This window comes from Panthera onca, chromosome B2 (assembly GCF_046562875.1).
Source record: "Panthera onca isolate mPanOnc1 chromosome B2, mPanOnc1 haplotype 2, whole genome shotgun sequence".
Lineage (NCBI taxonomy): Eukaryota > Metazoa > Chordata > Mammalia > Carnivora > Felidae > Panthera > Panthera onca.
Window position 1 is genome coordinate 77,464,843 of NC_138343.1, and position 22,183 is coordinate 77,487,025.

Consider the following 22,183-nt stretch of genomic DNA (forward strand, 5'->3'; position numbering starts at 1 on the left):
AAATATACTCTTACCATATGTCCCAGCAGTCGTGCTCCTGGGTATTTACCCAAATGAACTGAAAATTTACGTCCACACAATAACCTGCACATGAATGTTTATAGCGGCTTTATTCATAACTGCCAAAATTTGGAAGCAACCAAGGTGTCCTTCAATAGGTAAATGGATAAATAAACTATGGTACATCTAGACAACAGAATATTACTCAGTGCCAAGACGAAATGAGCTATTGAGCCACAAAAAGACATAGAGGAGTCTTAAATGCATATTACTAAGTGAAAGAAGCCAATCTGAAAAGGCTATGATTCCAACTATACGACACTCTGGAAAAGGCAAAACTATGGCAACAGTAAAAAAATTAGTGGTTTCCAAGGGTTAGGAGGAAGGTGGAATAAACAGGCAGAAAACAGGATTTTTAGGGAAGTGAAACTAGTCTCCCCGATATTATAATGGTGGATACATGTCACTATTTATCCAAACCCACAGAATGTACAACATTGAGAGTAAACCATAACATAAACTACAAACTTTGGGTGATTATGATGTGTCAATGTAGGTTCATCAATTGTAACAAATGTACCACTCTGGTGGGGGATGTTAATAATGAGGGAAGCTATGCATGTGTGGGGCAGGGGGTGTGCGGGAGCACTCTGTACTTTTGTTCAATTTTGCTGTGAACTTAAAACTGCATGAAAAAGTAAATTTTTTAATTTTTTAAAAGGTAAAAATAAAAACACAGAAAAAGGTAATGGAATATACACATTTCTGCTAAGAGATATTATCTCTAAATGGTGGAATTATCTTTTTTACTTGACAATCCCCCAAAATTAAGTTTTTGTTGAAATTTTCTCCTCAAATAATGTACTCTTTAAATTTCATCTTTTAAATAACTTCTGTTTATACCATCTTTTTAAAAATTTATTTATTTAAATTCAAGTTAGTTAAAATACAGTGTAATATTGGTTTCAGGAATAGAACCCAGTGATTCATCACTTACATATAACACAGCGTGCTCATCCTAATAAGATCTCTCCTTAATGCCCATCCCTTGTTTAGCCCATCCCCACCCCCACCCAACACCCCTCCAACAACCCTCAGTTTGTTCTCTGTATTTAAGAGTCTCTTATGGTTTGCTGTTTTTATCTTATTTTTCTCTCCCTTCTCCTATGTTTCATAAGTTCCACATATAAGTGAAATCATATGATATTTGTCTTTCTCTGACTGACTTATTTCGCTTAGCATAACACACTCTAGTTCCATCCATGTTGTTGCAAATGGCAAAATTTCATCCTTTTGAATATATATATATGTATATATATATATATATACACATATATATATACATATATATTCAATATATATATTCTCTCTATATATATAGAATATATATATATAGAATATATATATATATAGAATATATATATAGAATATATATATATACATATATATATATAGAATATATATATATATTCTATATATATATATATTCTATATATATATATATATATATATACACACACCCCACATCTTCTTTATCTATTCATCAGTTGATGGACATTTGGGCTCTTTCCACCAGCTATTGTTGAAAGCACTGCTATAAACTTTGGGGTGCATGTGCCCCTTTGAATCAGCACTCCTGTATCCTTTGGATGAATACCTAGTAGTGCAATTGCTGGGTTGTAGGGTAATTCTATCAGTAATTTTTTGAGGAACCTCCATACTGCTCTCCAGAGTCACTGCATCAGTTTGCAAAAGGGTTCCCTTTTCTCCACATCCTTACCAACATCTATTGTTTCCTGGGTTGTTAATTTTAGCCATTCTGACAGCTGTGAGGTGGTATCTCATTGTGGTTTTGATTTGTATTTCTCTGAAGATGTTGAGCATGTTTTCATGTGTCTGTTAACCATCTGGATGTCTTCTCTGGATAAATGTCTATTCGTGTCTTCCACCCATTTCTTCACTGGATTACTTGTTTTTTGGATGTTGAGCTTAATAAGTTCTTTATAGATTTTGGATATTAATCCTTTATCCGATATGTCATTTGTAAATATTTTCTCCCATTCCATCGGTTGCCTTTTAGTTTTGTTGATTGTTTCCTTCACTTTGCAGAAGCTTTTTTTTTTTTAATATAATTTATTGTCAAGTTAGGTAACATACAGTGTATACAGTGTGCTCTTGGTTTTGGGAGTAGATTCCAGAGATTCATCACTTACATACAACACCCAGTGCTCATCCCAACAAGTGCCCTCTTCAATACCCATCACCCATTTTCCCCTCTCCCTCACACCCCCCCCCCCGCAACAACCCTCAGTTTGTTCTCTGTATTTAAGAGTTTCCAATGGGTTTGCCTCTCTCTCTGTTTGAAACTACTTTTTCCCCTTCTCTTTCCCCATGGTCTTCTGTTAAGTTTCTCAAGTTCCACAAATGAGTGAAAACGTATGATATCTGTCTTTCTCTGACTGACTTATTGAGGTCCCAATAGTTCATTTTTGCTTTTATCCCCTTTCTTCCTGAGACATGTCTAGTAAGAAGCTGCTGTGGCCACGGTCAAAGAGGTAGCTTCCTGATTTCTCCTCTAGGATTTTGATTGTTTCCTGTCTCACATTTAGGTCTTTCAACTATTTTGAATTTATTTTTGTGTATGATGTAAGAAAGTAGTCCTATACTGACTCTCTTGATTGGGGCTTACTTTAATGCCTCAACACCACTTCTGACTGGAACACAGAAAAGGTACAATGATGCTTTATCTTCTTCCTACAATCAAAGCCAGTCATTCATACTGAGGGATAAATGACTCAAATGGACTCTGTACACATGTACATCATGTTATAGGCAAAGTCCTTAAAATAAAGAAACTCTATGTTACCCACATAAGTTAAATTCTTCTATTTGCCTTTTTTTTAAATTGTGGTAAAACACTAGTAAACCAGAGAAATAAGTATTTTGAAAATGGACTTTAAGCTATTGTTGGTCAAAATACTCACCTGCACTCTTGAGATCAAAATGAAAAGCGTTGGATACAATACAACTAGATGGCTCAAAGAGAAGACTGTTCAGTGGTTGAGTGTGGGCTTGGTTTCAGATTCTCTAGTTTAAAATTTTTAACTCTATAGCTTTTTAGCAGGTGACCCTGAGAGGTTACTTTGATTTTAAGCTCCTCTTTTTTTCAACTATAAGAATGAAATAATAGTAGTACCATCTTTGTAGGATATAATATTAAATGAATAAATGCAATGCAGTTATTGAAGCACTTTACACTTGATAAGCAATTATTATTACAGTGTAAGTTAACATATTAATATCAGACTACTGAAAAGTCACAAGAGTTCTGTCCTAAACTACATTCTTTTCTATGACTTTCTATCATTTTTCCAGAGAAGAGATAAAGACAAAGACGGCATGATAATGGTTGCTAAGTGTCTTTTGAACACAACCTAAAATACACTTAATCCAATAACTGGCTGAATAAGTATTCAAGTTTTTTTTTCCAAAATACTTAGATGATAACTAGAAGTGCAAGAATAAATAAAATTTAAACAAAAATAACAATAAATCCTAAGCTTTTGTTCAAAAAAATTCAAGACACAAAGACAGGCCAGAAGAAAATTTCCTTTATTCAAATGAAAATTAGGAGTTTTAACTACTTACAGTTCCACATGAACCACAGTGTAAGTCTAGTTACTCTTAACTACTTTTTAAGTTTTAGAGATACAGAACCATTAACTATTAGAATAGAAGAGGGTGGCCAAATTGATGAGGTAAATTGACGAAGATTTTCTTAACTTAAAAAAAAGAGAACGGAAACCAATTTGATAATAAATTTAATATATTGAAAAAAAGGAGAATAGAAAATGTTTGGCTTAAAAAAAGAAATATTTGTGAAGGCATGCAGGAACTGAATTCACCATTATGAAATATTTTAAAGGAAGAGGATGTGGATGTTTTCTCTGTTAATTCAGAAGGTAAAAGTAGAACCAATGTGTGAAATTCAAAGCAGCTATCATAGCAATATAAAATTCAATTTAAGAAAGATGTAGTATTATCTGCCTGGGGGTCAGTTGAGTGTGGGAGTGGTGGCCCAGCCCACAGATGAGCTGTTCATTGCAGTGTAGAGGGTTTTATAGAAAAGAATCCTGATAAGAGGTAGAAATTTGGACAAGATGAAAGCTAGCTGTCCTTACACTTCCAAAACTCTAGAGTTCTAAGATTCAGTTCTTTGTTCGCTACTGACCTTGCCTGTTGGAACAGTTTTTCCAACGTATGATACTAAAAGTAATATTTTAGGAGCAGAAGAGATGATCTAAAAATAGCTGAAATTTCAGAAAGGCGTTTTTAAAATTAGGTAAAGATGAAAATATCTACAATTTTCTTCTATATGAAAAGAACAGAAAAACCTATCATTTTAGTTATTTTAAAAAAAGATTGCTTTTAACATTATAGGTTCTTTAGAGTGTTAGTCAAATAGAAGAGACATCTTCTTAGAAGTTGGTCTACTATATTAGCAAGTATAACTCTATACACTCAGGCTTCTCCATCTAAAATGGACACATTCACTGCAATGCCTTTCTTTGAGTGACAGAGCATTTTGTTTATACCTTTTACACAACTCATTCCCAATTGTTCATTATTGGATTTAATAAACTCCTCGGTCTTCTCCAACAACAGCCCCACAACAGCACCATGAAGCCTAAGTGTCTCTCACGTTCCTACTTTAAGCACTACAAAGACTCTCCATTGCAGTTAAAGTCAAATCCAAACCCCTTTTCAAGACTTGGAAGACCACATAACAGGGCTCCTGCAAACCTCTCCCATTGCTGTTCACATTGCTCCTGCTTGTGCTCCCAGGGCTCCAGGAACACTGGCTCTGTCCTGTGGGTGCCATTCCCAATGCCTGAACCCCACTTCCCTTGGACAGCTTTTTCTTCTCTTCCTTTAGTTTTCAGCTTCAAAGCCACTTTGGAGTGGCTTCTTCTAAAAGAAGCATCAAAAACTAGCCTCACTTTTACTCCTGACTTGTTATTTTCTTAGCCCCTCATTTGTTTGTTACCTTCATAAATCTTATCCCAATTGATAGGTCTTTCACCTATTAGTTAGCATGTGGTTTATCTATCTCCCTTCCTGTAATCTAAGCTCTAAATGGAAAAGAACCTTGCCTTTCTTGCTTACCATTGTACCCCCACATTGAGACAGTACCTGGCACATGGTAAGAGCTCAGTAACTATTAGTTTGATAGTTGGAAGAAATACCCAAATACTACACATACCAATCCAATGCATTTCTACTGGCTAACCCAGGGCTCCACCCTCTGACTTCAATCCATTCTCTACACTACAGCCAGGGAATTTATTTTATTTTATTTTATTTTAATTTTTATTATTTAAAAAATGTTTAATGTTTATTTATTTTTGAGAGACAGAGGGACAGAGCATGAGCAGGGCAGGGGCAGAGAGAGAGGGAGACACAGAATCCGAAGCAAGCTCCAGGCTCTGAGCTGTCAGCACAGACCCTAATGTGGGGCTCGAACTCAGGAGCAGTGAGATCATGAGCTGAGCCAAAGTCAGACGTTTAACCGACTAAGCCGCCCAAGCACCCCCAGGGTAATTTTTTAGAATGCAAATTGGATCATTAATATCTTCTGTTTAATAATCTTTAAGGGTCTACCATTGCTAATACGATAATACTAGTAGTACTTATAATACAAACATTTACTGAACAATTACTGGGTTCCATGCGCTTGTACTAATTCATTTAATCCTCATAAAAACCTTTTGAGGTGTATATTATTAGTCCTATTCTATAGATGAAGAAACTGAGGCACAGGAAAGCTTAAAACCATAACATGGTTCATTAACACCTCTAGTCCACACTCATATCTCCAATATCACTGTATACAAGTCTCCAGCTTACATTTAGAGAGTAAAAGTACCAGATGTTTTAACCAGAAACACAATAGGAATGGACTTTATTTCACTTTTCAAACTAGACTGGTCTACTCCTTCATCCTCAAAAGGCTGTATCCTTGTGCCTTTCTCTCACCTAACTATACTACTCAGTGATCCTCCTATGTAGACCTAAATGCAGTCTATCTTTTGGAATCCTGCTGCAATCACTCCTCTATGATTTTGCCCCACTCACCTAAATCCAAAATCTTCCACTAAACACCTATTAATCTCATTTTTGATAATAGCCATTTGATAGATGCCTGGTCTTTTATTAGTTATTTGTCTGGCTCCTTGAATTAGCTGCCTTTTTATATTCATTGATTCATCTGTCAACAATAATATAAGCATCTCAAGAGCAGGGATCACATTTTACTCTTCCTTCTCTTGCATAGTCCCTAACATACTGTCTTGTAGGTATTTCTTATAGGTGCCTAATAGGTATCCATTGTTTGATTTGTCAATTAGTTTTCTTCCTACTTTATGTGATCACTGTCATAATAAAGTTAGGAAATATGTGGCATTGAGCTCCCAAATATTTAGCTCTCCAGCATGAGTCATGGTATTTCCATTGCATACTTAGAAGAACTAGTATTCTACTAATTATAGTGTACGGCTGTACCCTTGTACATTTTTTTTTACTTGGAATTATCTCCATACAAGTTCTGTCACCAGGGAAGGTAGAAAAACACTGAGCACAGCTCCCAAAAGCTATGTTTTCCTCGTGTTTGACACATCATCACACACACGTCTGTTATGCCTCTGATAGCATAGCTTTGCAGAGTCTGTTTCTATGGTAATTTTAAGCTTATATAACACCAGCTCCTCAGAGTCTTTATGAACATTTCTTAAGTTTGTGAAAATTACATACACTTCACCTTCAAAATGACTCAATTCATTGTGTAGACATTAAGGCAATAATTATGAAATAAAACTATACAACAATATGAAAATACATTATAACATTAAGAGAGGGAAACGAGAATATTAATTTGGATCTATGCTGAGCTTATAACCATGGAACATGTGAAGAAGGTGCTCTTGGTGGCCTTGCCAATCAATAGCCATCATCCTTCCCAACAGGACCATGGTTCCATGCAGATATCCACCTTTTTCTCAAGAACATGTGTTCTGGGAAGTCTGGGATCAGGCTATTCCTAGTCCAGAGGATGGGTCACAATTAGGTGAAACCAAAGATTCTTAGTCTGGGGAAGTTTTGAAGTCCCAAGGCCTAACCCCCTCTCTATTTCCCCCCTCCCCTTTTCATACCCCTCTTCCTTCCAATTTTGATGGTTCTGTAGTGGGTCCTGAGAATTTCATTTCTAACAAGTTCCCAGGTGATTGTAATGAAGCCAGTCTAAATAACACTTTGAGGATTCTTTGCTCTTGAAAATAAGCTCTTCTATGGAAATTTGTTTTATATGTGATGCTCTGAACTGTGGTAATTTTGGTACCAGCCTATAAATGGTACCAATACACAGAAGAGGGTAGAGCCAAGAGCCTCTCCGAGGAAGGCAGAGGTAACCTGAAGTGACTCCTGCAGTCCACCTACATAGGCACTTATTATGTGACTTAAATAGATCTCATTATTTTTTAAGTCATTAGAGATGAGGCATTTGTTGTTTGCTGCTGAAAACATTCTACCTGATGTCTTTCTAAGGTAAAAACAGTTGCTTCAAATGATGAAGATATAATTATTTTTCTTCCCCAATATGTTTCTTATGCAATAAATATCACACAAAAAATAATTTGTTTGATTAAACCTCTAATATAAAATGAAAGAGAGAGATGTGACTATTTTACATACTTGCTCAATTACATAATAATTACACCACTTTTTCTTGTGGTTTGTTTTTATTTTCCAAAATATTTTCCATCAAATACTTCATTCAAAGGCAGGATACCAAATTTGAAGTCTTTCTTCTCAATTTTCAGATAAGGGCCACAGAAATGCCTCCAGATGAAACAGAAAGATATACTGGCCTGCTATGAAGAAGTGCATAAAAACCTGCTTTAGGACCTAAAAGGAGAAAAGGAAGACGACTTAGGGCTTTCTATGTTAGGACTATTGCCTTGAGCCTCCTCCTGCTTTGTTTTAACTCTGTTACAATAGTTCCTTGTGTGCCCCCTATCCATTTGCTAATGAAAATATCTAAATTTAAGTATAAGGGAATACCTAAAACCTACTTCCACCACCACCTTTCTTATTATGGCATAGAGCACTGTTGTAGAAAACATTGTTGGTAACCAAACACCCATTCCCACTCTTCCTGATGTGCCTTTCTCTCTAGAGGCTGGAAAAGCTAAATGCTCACTTTCCCAATCTCCACCACAGCTACAAGTGGTCATGTGACACAGTTCTGGCTAATGGACACAAGCAAAAATCTTCAGTGGGGCCTCTAGAAAAGTTTTACCTTCCTGATAAAAAGGACTCACAGTGTCTTAAAGTGAATAACGCATATGTGAAAGGTAGAGAAATGGGTGGATGAAATTTCCATAATATTTTAAGCTATATAGTAGGAACAGTTCTGTTAGAAATAAGTTTTACTTGAATAACTCAGCAAAATGGTATTAATGGAATCAATTACAAGTTGAAAGTAGAAGGTAAGAAAATGTGCCATTATCTAATTACTACCAGGAAGACTGGTGACATATCAATTATTCAAAAGTTAATTTTTTCATTTTTGAATGGACTCACCCAAAATTTAACTTGCTTATATCCTACAGCCATGGTAAAATTATTGGGGCTTTTTGGGATACATTTTGCAATCTGTTTTCTTTGGAAAGTTCACCAGGAAACTAAATGTTTAAATCTACATATTTCATAGATGTTTACTGAATTATTTTTTACGCTTGAGTAACTTTTTTCTCAACACCCCCTTCAAAAAAATGTCTAGACTAAAATTATTGCATTTAAGCCCTTAGTAATAGAACTTAGTTGCTTGCATCATTAATTTTTCACTATGCTTGAGCAAAGAAAAGTGACGATCCTATACATGCAAATTACCTGGGCTCACTTATAGAAGTGAGATCATTAAGAATCTCCAAATTTGAGAGAATGTCAGTCTTACTTTCCAGCCTACCTGACTATAAAGAAATTAGATTCTGAATTTAACCAATAATATGGACTGTCTTCACTCCAGGAACTTGTAAAGGAACCATAACCTCCTACCTACCTCCTACCCAGTAGCTGTCAAAATTTTCCATTGAGAGAAGCACTATTTAAGAAGGATTGCCCAAACTTTGGATAAGCAGTCCATAAACTGTAAACTTCAATTTGACCTGAATCAAGTTGAAACTCTGAGGGCCATGTGACTTAAACACACTGTCTGGTCCATGTAGAATTGCTCTTGGTGAATGCACTATGTTTAATAATTACATCAGCTATGTTAAGGGATAATGCTAAAAGAAACAACCTTAGGATATTCACTATTGTTTCACCATGAGGACGTTACTAATGATGTGGTTCATTAAATTTCACAGAATTGTCTTTATGAAAACACAGAAAACATCCCCCTAGTATTCATAGTATTCAAGAATAATTGTCCTTCTTGTGAATGTTTTTATTACATTCATAGGAAATTGTGTATTTTTGTTTTTTCTCTCTCTGTGTTGACTGCTAGAAAACCCAAAGGAAAACCTATGCTCTTAAATGCAGCAAGTGTGGCAGGCCTCAGCATCCATTTTTGTGTGCTAACCTCATCCCTGGTTTCATCCGATTTTTCCAATCCAATTTCTCTTTTTTTCCTATTTACTCACTTTTTTTTCTGTTTTTTTTTTCTTTTTTGTTTTGTGTTGTTGTTGTTGTTTGTGTATTTGTAAGTTGTTGCACAATCCTTTGGAATAGAAGGCCATGCAAAATTGCTAACTAGGCTTTAGAGTATTCAGACACTTGTCTATGAGAAATCCACATACCTGTAAACACACACCAAAACCATCCTTATTTTGAGGACAGAAAGGTGGACCACTGACTCACCCAAACTTATTAACTTAGTACCCAAAGACACACACCCACCTACTCCAGCATGAAATTCAAAGCAGACATTAGGTCATGGATCTCAGTTATCTGACTAAGCTAAAGGGCAGAGCAGTACTTGCAGATCAGCACCCAACAGATCAAAAACAGGCAAAAGAGAAAATCTTGGCAAGAGCACCAGCATCACTGAGGCAAATGAAGCCATGAGTCTAGGCAGCAGACAGTATCAAACACATTGAGCTAACATATTCTCCCCAGTCAGTAGTTGTTAGTTTCTTTTAATTGCAAAACAACCAGTCCCCATGGGCGGAGGTGAGAGTAATTCCCTGAATAGGATGAAGCTAAAAGCCTGGAGAAAAAGATAGCAATATATTCCAGTGAATGGACAACTAAGAAGAAAAAAAGCGAGATGGTTTAATGAGCACAACAAACAAAGCAAATGGAGTTTTTTTGCTTTTGTGGGGTATTTATATTAAATTCTTACATTTTCTCAGAAGTTTTCCCTCATATTTTTGTGCCAATAAACGTAACCAGTCGTGTAGAATCTGAGCATCTCCTTTCCTAGAGAAATAGTCACAAGGTTATAATTGCCAAGTGCTATTTTGGCATTCTTCCTGCAGGTCTCCTTCCGATGTGCTTCATATCATTCTGCCTTCAAGAAAGACAGGAGCTGAGGACCTGGATCGACCAAGAGGTGGGCAGGTCTGTATCTCTGACTAAGAGGCTGTGTCTACTCAGCCTTTGACAAGGGTCAAGAGAATTGTAGTTTCTCAAGGTAATAATCTCACTCCTACAGATTCTGAACAAAATGAGAAATAAACAGGGTATCAAATGGGCATCAAAATACCACATTTTTTTTCTGACAAAATTGTGTTGAAGAGCAGCCTAAACCAGACCTCTCCTTCACCTAAAAATGAATCTAATAGCTCTATGGTTGAGTAGCTGCTCCTGTGTCTGCATTTTCTCATCTATGGCAGGCAAGACATGCTTTCCCTGAGACACAGTGGCTGCTGCCAGTGCCTCTTGCTTCTTAACGTCTTCAAAACATGCTTCTTGGAGCAGTTGCTCTCTGATCAGCCCACCTGTCTTAGCAGGATAATCATCCCTGGCAATCTCACTGAACCTCCTCCTGATGCTTTTGAAGACTATGCCTTTGAGGATTGACTACAAACCAGTAGGATTCCTGGCATGGATTGCACAAAAATCTTGAAATCCACAGCTTCTGAATTTTCCATGATTCCAGGACATCAATTCCATTGCATCTTTCTTGGTAGTTGTAGAAACTATGTCTATCGCTCAGTTTTCCTTTGATGTGAGGTTGGCTTAGCTAATTTTTAACATTCTAACCTGCTTCTTAAACTGGTTCTTTTCCTTTTCTGCTTGTAAGTCTACACTACTTGCTGGATTTTAGCATCTTCTTATCTTTTACTTTCCCTTTGTTTGGAGATCTAAACATTTATTTTCTTACACACATTTGAGGTTCTCTCTGTTAGTCCCCCCGCCCCCATCCTCCATAGCAGGAGAGATTAAAGACGTGGGATTTGAGCCTCCCTCAAATGCAAATGTAACAGGATGTTAAATTTGGCTTTTCCTGAAACTGAGGAATTTTGGTGGAGACCTCAAAGGTCCATAAATACAATGTCTGTCAAGGACTCTCTGAAGGGAGATCCTAGACTATCGATGCTGAGCAAGCTAAGGAGAGTGGGAACCCAGGTCTGCCAGCATTAATGCTCATCCACCTCCAGCCTAATGGGGGTGATATTGGAGATATCAGGGAAGAAGGACTGTCCTGGAGGGTTGTCAGTGGACTGTACAGAACCTCACACCCCCATGGAGCATCCAGAAGAGATCTTTCCCCATTATTTCATGCCAAGTGCAAGTAACTTTGAGAGAACCTTAGGGACAACTTGTTGCATGTTCCCTGGCATTTGAGAGGATGAAGACAACCTCTTTCCAGTAGGAAACTAAGAGAGAGGCTGTATATAGAAGCACGTCCTAGCACTAAAGAGAAAGAGACCTCCTATAGGAGATGTTCACTTCTGATGATGATAGGGAAAGGATGCCTGTTCTCTCATGGCCAAAGGGACCTATGGGGACATATTTTTAAAGAGCATATCACTCTGCCTAAAAGGATGAAGGGACCCAACAGAGATCAGTTGTTTGGGTGGTCTATAAGAAATCCAATGGTTGAGCTAGAAAAAAAGTGTATACACACACACACACACACACACACACACACACACATATTGACTACAGTAATGTCACTATAATTAGAGGCCCCTAGGAAACAGATCACACACATACACACACACTCACTATAATTAGAGGACCCTAGGAAATAGATCACACACACACACACACACACACACACACACACACACACACCACAGAGAGGTCTAGGGCAAAAATACAATTAGAGGCCCATCAACAATTACCTAAATACTTAAAAGTGTAAATGAAGCTAATAAATTGTTGAATAAAATGTTTCATCTTACTACCTTAAAAATATAATTACAGAATGATCTGCAAGACCACGTTCAGATTTACAATTTTCACACTCCTCTGAGTTCCATGGCACAAAAGGGTAGCATGGGGGTGTGTAGGGGGAGGCGGTTGCCAGCCCTCAGTCTCCAGTCTGGATCTCTCATCCTGACTCCTCTTTGTAGTGCAAGGAGATCCCCGTGCTTTCATATGAACACCCAAACCCAAACCACCACCCACTAACCACCCCCACTTACTCCCACTGCCCACTTACCAGCCCCCCAGCAAAAAGTCACCCTTGACCATCCCCTGGGGTTAGGAGTGCACATAGTGGGTGTGGTCTGTTCTTGGAAAATAGACCTGGGGAAGAAGCATGAGCAGGGACTAGAAAGCAGGGTCAGAGCCACTTGGAAAGGTATCCCAGGGTCCCAGTACAGAGAAGGGGTCTGGAATTGTGGGCTTCTAGTCTCCTTGGGCTTGTGGAGTCTTCATTTTATAGGGAGGTGCATAGATGAAGGAGGACAAACTACAGAACGGGGGCCAGGGCAAGGATCCCTGGCTGAGCTTCAAGGTGATGCCATCTGGACATGCATATACATACATACACACACACACACACACACACACACACACACACACACACACACACACAAGCCACTGGAGAAAGAGCTAGCCAAATTACCTCCACCACATCCAGAAGGAACCAGAGCAATACTAGAGCCTTATAACCTCACCTAAAATGCCCAAATCATGCCTCTTGTGAATTCCCTCTCCTCCTTTGGCTCAAGCCCAAAATGGTCAGAAACCCATCTTCTAACTGAGGAAAGGAAGCATGGTATGGAGAGAGAAGCCAATCATATGGCCTCCCCCATTACAGGGTACCTGCCTGAATCAGGCCCAATCTAGTGGAGAAGAAAAGATACCAATCAAATGAGGTTTGAAATTTCACTATTACACTCAACAGGACATTTTAATTTCAGAAATGAGCCTGCTCTTTGTTTCAGAGTCCCCAAAACTCTAGGACTTACCTTCATCTTTTTTTTTTAATCTAGGAACATGGAAAAACAGAATTGGAGACCAAGTTTTATAAGGGAACAGTTAGAAAGAAAAAATTTTACTCTAGTATCTCACAGTCCTGCACCTAGCTTATTCAGTATACCAGTTACACATGCATAGCTCAAAGAGATAATAATGTGGTAGGAGTGGAGAGGTTTAGTAAGAGAAGATAACTTGGTTCTAATTATCCAAGGATGAGGCAAGGCTATGGCACAGGTGCACAGCAGCTCAGTATTGAAAATGCTACATAATAAATGATCCAGAGTACTTGCTCAGAGGTGAATCACTGCCTTACACATGATTATATAAACATAACTTTATAGGTGTTAGTGCACTGTTCCTGCTATTGATATAACCCAAAGTGTCCTTCTTTTTTTTAATATTTATTTATTTTGGGACAGCGTGAGCAGGGGAAGGGCAGAGAGAGGGGGAACAGAGTATCTAAAGTGGGCTCTGCACTGACAGGTTGACAGCAGTGAGCCCAATGTGGGGCTCCAACTTACCAACCTCAAACTGTGAGATCATGATCTGAGACAAAGTTGGATGCTCAACCGACTGAGCCACCCAGGTGCCACCCCCCTCATAGGGTCCTTCTTACTATGTCCTCAGGGCAACGTCCTGTTTAGGACAAGAAGCAGGAAGCTGAAACGGATCTCATGAGAAGCCCCAGATAGGCCTCAATCATATTGTATTTTCTTCTGTCAAAAAAATCCACACTCTGCTAAGATCTTTGGAATTGTGTTTTTATCTTATATTTTTAGCACAGCAAGCAGGTTCCAAATTGGTTTTGCAATGTGGCTTATTAAGTGGAAGAAATTTTTATGTGTAGTATTTTGCATATACAGCAATGAAGTAATCTTTGATGTGTGCTTTAAAATATTTATATAATTTTACCAATCAATGTGTCTAAAATGAGTGTAATTTAAATTACTGCAAGTTGGCATTTGCTAGTAAACACCATGCAAATTCATTTAAGTTCCTGCTGTTTGAATTATCACCCCGCACTTCTATCAAGTAGAAGTGGCAAAAAATAGCCTACTAATACCAATGGAATTCTTTATTGTTTGTAAACCTTTTGTCTGTAACTATTGGCTGAATGGCACAGGATGATGTCTTTCTGCTAAAGGTACCTGGAGAACACAGTTTACACTGTTTGGCTATTGTACATTACTGTATAAAATGAGAATCCTACACTCCCAGCATTACTTTATTTAAAGACACTGTGTCTTTTTCTATTGTGGGAATTACCCTTATACCTATGCCCTGGATTTGTTTGGTTTTTAGCATAGTGTGAGTATACTCTGTGTTTGTTTTCTGTACCACTGAATCATATTCCTAAGCCTTTGCCTTGCCTTGCCTTGTTCATCAGGAACTGATTTCAGGTAAGGTAAGTTAAGACAGAGTCACATTTATTAATAATTTCAACACATGTGGAATCTACAGCTAACTGATAAATTCCAGACAGGGGAAGTAGAATTCTCAGTATTGAATGAGCTACAAAACCATATAATAACACCTACAAGTCTATTTGGAAATAAATGGTTAGATTGGCTTAATAATTGGTGTAGGCATATTGACCTTGGTATTTGTTCATATATATTGTTATTTGTTATATCACTGGACAACCTTGATTTAGCATCACTTACAAGAGTATTTGAGGAGAGTGCTTTGAAGGCCATTACTATGGAGTGGTTCATGTTATCATTCTCATTTTGTTCCTTTAATAATAAGTCTAAAATATGTTTTAAACTGCTCTAGGTCCTTTTTCAAACTTCAAGCTCAAACAAACCTAATTCCTACAAAGTATTATAAGCACAAGCACTGTTTTCTTATTCCTTTTTCAGCTGTTGTATTCATAGTAACTTCACTGGGTTTATTCTCTACCATGACCCAAGGATATAGTACATCTTTATAATAATGAACAGCCATTTACTACCACTACCACCCCACCTTACTCCTTTTTATCTGTTTACTGGAAAAATATGCCAGGATTCCGTGGGTGGACTGAACTCCTAGCCTTGCTTTCTAAAATCCAAAACCATGATCAAGATATATATATAATTAATAATCCAGAGCCAACTAGTGGTAGGTGGTGACTACAGATGCTTGTGGACAAGCTACAAAATTACAAGAGATTAGTCTCTCCAGTTTCATCTTTGCCCCTAGGTTCAGTTCAAAATAGCATAAAGAAGAACAGAACCGAGAGCAATACATGCAAAGCATAGCTGCCTTCACAGTTACATTCCAGTCTTCTGCCTCTGTTGGAAAACATAGTTAAAAGAGCAAAATAATTTCACTATTCGGTCAGGAGAATGATGTCTAGAAGACGTAAGCTGTGTCCCAAGCATCAAAGGTGCCAAGTGAAGACCAAGAAAAGGTACCATGAAGCAGATGCTCAACTGCTCAACTCAGCAGATGCTCAACTCAGAGAAAGATGAAGCCATGGAAAGTATGAGTAGAATAGGTATGGGACCCATGAGCCTGGAGGCAAAAACAAAAACGAGAGTATCTGAACTGTCAGCTACCAAAGCAAGTCACCAGACCAGCTTAAAGAAGTGAATGCAATGTTAGGAAAGGCAAACTGGATTTCTGGGACTAAAGCAAGCAAACATCTGGACTTCAGGAATTCAGAGAGGGCAAGACAACAGCCATAATAGCTGACAGAAGGAATAAGCTCATCCAGAGCATGGAGAGAGCCTCTGCCCCATATTCTACACTTTCCTACAGACTGTTGAACAGAAAAGAGCTGAAAGGTGGATGCAGCAACTGCACTATAGGGAGCACAGGGTTTTGTGGCTTTAGATGTGTGCACATTACAGCTAGGTGAGGGAGGAGACCTGAAATGACTGCGGGCAATGTGAGGTTTAATTTGTCACAATGCTCATACAACAGGAGCCTCTCATCCTGTATAACAGGACTGAACTGACAAGTTGGTTATTTAACTGAAAAAGATCGTTAAACCAAAAGATCATTTAAAAATGATACACAACACATATGATACATAATTCATTTTGATTAAAAACACATTAATTCACCCAGATTTTGGTTTAGAACCAAACTTTTCATTAGCATATGGATTTGCTGATTGGAATTCCACACTATCTTTTCATAATTGATGATACATTATCTATGCTGTCTAGTTCTAAGCCTTTTAAGGAAGCCAAGAATTTAAAGGCACTTCCAAATTTTTATGGCTCCTCCTTCCCCAACTTTTATAACTGTCTTGTCCACACCTAGTTTTACAGCAGGGTTTTGTTTTGTTTTTGGCAGGCTACATTTCATCTAGTATTTTACACAAAGCATTCACCAGTAATCTTCTTTTCTGCATTGTTGTCATTGGCTATGTAATACCTAATTAAATGAGAGTATAATAAATAGGACAGCATAAACAGGTACATGATCAAGCACAACCTACTTTTGGTAAGCATACAACTCAATCTGGCAAGTTAGTTTAATGACAATTAGTTAAAAGACTGTAATCTTATAATTTCTAAGTTAAAACTATGGTTTTTATCTGCTGCATTTGACAATTATAGCTTCTTGAAAATATTAAAATATATAAATGGAGGATTAGGTTATTCATGGGGAGATATTTTTGGTATTTACTGGACTGTATGACCTCAATACTGACAAATGCCAAGAGCAGGTTTACAGTAACCAAAAGATCAGGTGCAGACATCATAAACAAGTTTTACTAATCTAAAGTATAGAGAATAAAGTTGGTAAGGAGATGCATTTGAGATATCAATACTTTCCTGGCTACATGGAACTATCATCTCATAGAAAGCCAGTCTTTACCACCTGTGTGTTCAGTGAGGCTCAACTGCCCCCCTCCAAACTGAGCTTAAATGCAAAGCCTTTTTTATGTATTTATATACACATGGCTGGAACAGTTCTGCTAATGGACTAGTCTAAATGTGTGCTGGGAATTGCACTACTAGAAATTTATCCAAAGGATACAGGAGTGTTGATTAGAAGGGGGCACATGAACCCCAATGTTTATAGCAGTGCTATCAACAATAATCAAATTATGGAAGAGCACAAATGTCCATCAACAGATGAATGGATTAAGAAGACGTGGTATGTATATATATATATATATGTATATATATATATATATATATACATATATATATATATATGTATATGTATATACACACACACACACACACACACACACATACTGGAATACTACTCAGCGATGAAAAAAATTAAATCTTGCCATTTGCAACAACATGGATAGAAACTGGAGGGTAAATGCTAAGTGAAATAGTCAGAGAAAGACAGATATCACATGATTTCACTCAGATGTGGAATTTGAGAAATTTAACAGATAATCATAGAGGAAGGGAAGGAAGAATAGATAAAAACAGAGAGGGAAGCAAACCATAAGAGACTCTTAAATACAGAGAACAAATTGATGGTTGATGGGGGGCAGGGAAATGGGTGATGGGCATTAAGGAGGGCACTTGTTGGGATGAGCACTGGGTGTTATATGTAAGTGTTGAATCATTGGATTCTATTCCTGAAGCCAAGACTACACTGCATGTTAACTAACTTGAGAATAAATTAATTAAATAAATAAATAAATAAATAAATAAATAAATAAATAAAATACTTAAAAAAATAACGTGTGCTGGGGACTACATCTTGTGAATCTAGTGCAACTCATCACACAACAGAATATAAAAAGAGAAGAAGGTATCAAAAGAGAGACATAGATGCACCCCTGCCCTCTCTGAGTTAACACAGCCTAGACTAGTACTTTGTTGAATGTGGAACAAAGATCAGTTAGACCATCTCTGAAGGTCATGCTGATGGTTTTCACACCAGTCAGAGGTCTATAGATGTTAGCAGAAAAAGTTTCAGTCAAAACATTTGGAAAACACTTGATTAACCTATATTAAGCAGGTTTCTTTTCAGCAAAGAGAATGCTTAATACTTAATACTTAATATGAATTATTAGGAGTAGGCTATAGTTAGGAAGGTTTCCTTACTCATTACCTTACTTCTATACCTCCCTGCGCATAAATCCTAATGGTGTAGTAGTTAAGGAAGAGAGGGCATCCAAGAGAAGCTTGTGAGTAATTGAGACTGAGGCTAACAGTGACTGATGTACAAATTTTAGGTAAATAAAGGAAGGTGAAAAGCCATTCCAAGTAAAGGGAACAGTATAAGCAAATGTGGATTGGGAACCGAAAACAGTTAAGAGACACAACATTAATCTAAAAAGATTTTATTTATTTGTTTGGTTGTTTGTTTTAGAGAGAACCTGTGCATGAGCTGGGGAGAGAGACAAAGGGAGAGAGAAAGGGAGAAAGAGAATCTTAAGCAGGCTCCCCACTCAGTGCAGAGCCTGACATGGGGCTCTATCCCATGACCTTGGTATCGTGACCTGAGCTGAAATCAAGAGTCAGATTCTCAACCTACTGAGCCACCCAGGCATCCCTAAAATGATTTTCTTTATAACTGCAAATTATTAAGTCAAAATATATTACAATGCACCAGAGGCTACATAGGCTGGTCAAGAGTAAGACTGCAGAGTTTAAGAGAGTCACTGATGCTCATGAATCTGCCCTGAGGCAGGTAGGAAGCCATCCAAAGAATGACCAGCAGCCTCCACACAGATTCACTTCTGGCTGGCTAGCCTGGCCTAAGGCCCCTGGGAAAGGCTCTACTTTCGGGAAAACATGGGGACAGAGCTAGAGCAGTCCTGCTCTTTCTAAGAAGCTGAGAACTATGGTGGGGAGAGTGGCAAGCTGATTCCCCTCCAGGGTGGGAGAAAGTGTTTTAACTATATGGATTCTTATTGTCTTCTCAACCTCTTCCCCTTTCCTGGAGAGCCACCACAAAACAAAGAAAGCAGTAAACAGATAATAGATGATGACTGAATTGCACATAGATTAACAAGAGATTGGTCTCAAGGTAAACATGCTAGGCTAGTCAATCATTATTTTAGAGAGTGCTAGTACTTGGTAATCTCACCACCATCACCTCTCATGAATGTATGGCTAATCCTCCTGCTTTATTTCTCCTTCTGGTAACAAAACCTCTGACCATGGGGTAATCACTGGAAAGAGTCCTCTTTGTTCTAAGCAACAAAGTCCTCTTTGCTACTGGGTTGAATATATGCCCAGCACCTATTTGTCTATTGGCATCATACTATTTGCTTACACTAATTTGGTAACCAAAAAATGGTGTGGTTTCCTGAATCGGTTACTATATCAGTTTCTAAACTTTTAAGTCATTCGCCTTCTTTATTAAGGATATGTTTATCGCTTCTCGGCCTTTTGGCTAAGATCAAGTGTAGGATATGTTTGTTCTGCCAAATCTTTACATTAAGCCTCCACTTAAGGCAGTATCAGATGCCAAAAAAACTCCTCCTTCCTATAACCTATCTTATAATGTTAGCCAGTTTTCATAAATGGCCTTAAAGCTTTTATTCAAAATAAAGTGTTATGTACTTAAAAAGATGCTGTACAGTTATCAGAGAATAAGAACTGAGTTATATGTACTCTAAAATCTACAGTTTAGTACCAAGTGATTCACTCTGAAGACTAGTTGTCATTTTAGCCATGAATTCCTAATCCTTGTTTATTGAAAAACAAAGCACCCAAAATAAAATCACAGTGTTATAGATACATGAAAAATAAAAATAAAACAAGTAATATTTCTCAATGCAAATATTTGGGAATTTGAATGAGGTAGGAACATATGTCTCACAAGTGAAAACCCTTCCATGTTGAACAAAAATAAGATATCAACGCATATATAAATATAATCCCCACTGGGTAAGAAAATGAGCCCAGTAAAAAATTCCAGACTTCTGGCATTTCATTTCTTTGATAGACATTATACTAAGATCTAACACTTCTACTGATATCTATATATTTTTAATTGTTTTAATGTTTATTTGTTTTGGAGAGAGAGAAAGAATGAGCAAGGGAGGGGCAGAGAGAGAGTGAGACATAGAATCCTGAGCAGGCTCCAGGCTGCGAGCTGTTAGCACAGAGCCCGATGCAGGGCCAGAACCCACAAGCCATGAGATCATGACCTGAGCCAAAGTCAGACACTTAACACACTGAGCCACCCTACACCCCATGAGATACATATTTTTTGCAAATAACACATCTGTGCATCTTAACAACAGATGTGCACTGCTTGGTATAAAATTTGTTGAATGTAATTTAAAAACTTAGAGGTAAAATTTCAACAAGAAGCAAATGAATTAGGTAGAATATTCCTACAACTCTTAAACTTGTAGCATTAAACAAGTGATAATCCTCTAAATCTATTATTACTGCTTTTAAGTAACTCCAGATCTAAAACTCTAGGTGGGCATGATTTTCATATTTCTCCATTTTAATAGTTTTTAGTTGTGACATGCATAAACCATTAAGAGAGTGAAAAATGATTGAAGTGTATATAAGGATTTTATATTATTTTGCTAGGGATGCCATAATACAATACTACAGACTAGGTGGCTTACACAACAGAAATTTATTTTCTTAAAGTTCTAGAGGTTCAAAGTCCAAGATCAAGGTGCTGGCAGGCTTAGTTTCTCATGAGGTCTCTCTCCTTGGCTTGCAGATGGCTGCCTTCTTGCTGTGTCCTCACATAACCTTTCCTCATCCACAAGCACTGTTGGTGTCTTTTCCTCTTCTTATAAGGACATCAGTCCTATTGGATTAAGGCCCCATCCTTATGACCTCATTTAACCTAAACTACTTCTTTCAAGGCCCTATATCCTGGTACAGTCACATTAGGGATTAGGGCTTCAACTTAAGAATTTTGGGAGACACAATTCAGTCCAGAACAGACACATTTCCAATGATCACTTGTTGGGTATATTGATAATATTCAACATCAACTAAGTATTTACCATCAATTTAATGATCATCATCAAGTATTTTGCAAATGTCTAGTACCTGCTGTGCTAAAAGTTGCTAACCAATAAAACATTACATTTTTATATGCTTCACAGCTTACAAGGGGCTTTCAGGCATGCTTTCTCATTCAGTCCTCACAACTACCCACTCTAATATTATTACCAAGTCAAGATTATTATCTTCATCTTAAAGGTGCAGAACAGACAGGGAGAGACTGACTTGCCCAAGATAGAGAGGATAATAAATGATGGGTTCAGAACTAGACATTTCTCTCCTAGTCCACTTTTGTTTCTTTTAACCTCAAATTATGATATCAGTTAAGTTTAGAATGGCCTTGCCTTGGAAAAACTACAGTTATGAATAGTAAGGTGAACAATGTTGGGTTAGTTGTGAATTATTTGGAGAATGAAAAAGTTTGAACTGGACTCCATGGCCATGCACAGTTTCCCATGGCTGACCATCTTCAGAACCTCCCAAGATTATAGTCCTAGGGAGAAAATACAGTAAGAAGAGTATGTGTTAAGCACTAAAATAATGTATATTGAATGAATAAACATTGAATAAATCCAAGAATGCCCAGTAACTGGCCCACAGAGAGTCTTCAATGGTGTTGAATGAATAAATAAATGATTAAATAGCAGGGTTAGATTATTGCTAAGGTATGTGATACTTAATGGAAATGGAAAGAATTTCAGAATGTACCTTGCTATACACATCTTTCCAGGCTCAGCTCAAGAAGCTCCTCAAGATTCCCTAGTCCCTCCCCATGTGTCCAAATCCCCTCCTGTCTATCCCTAAAACATCACTTCTCATGGTCTTCTTAATCTAAGTCATGTGCATAA

At 37.5% G+C, this 22,183-nt stretch overlaps 1 long non-coding RNA gene and 1 pseudogene across 5 annotated transcripts in view; one reads left to right on the top strand and one right to left on the bottom strand.

Moving 5' to 3' along the window:
- Window positions 1–22,183, bottom strand: part of LOC132667356 (uncharacterized) — a 260,339-nt gene that overhangs the window by 56,897 nt on the left and 181,259 nt on the right. The window lies entirely within an intron of this gene.
- Window positions 19,727–19,804, top strand: LOC132668162 (U2 spliceosomal RNA; annotated as a pseudogene).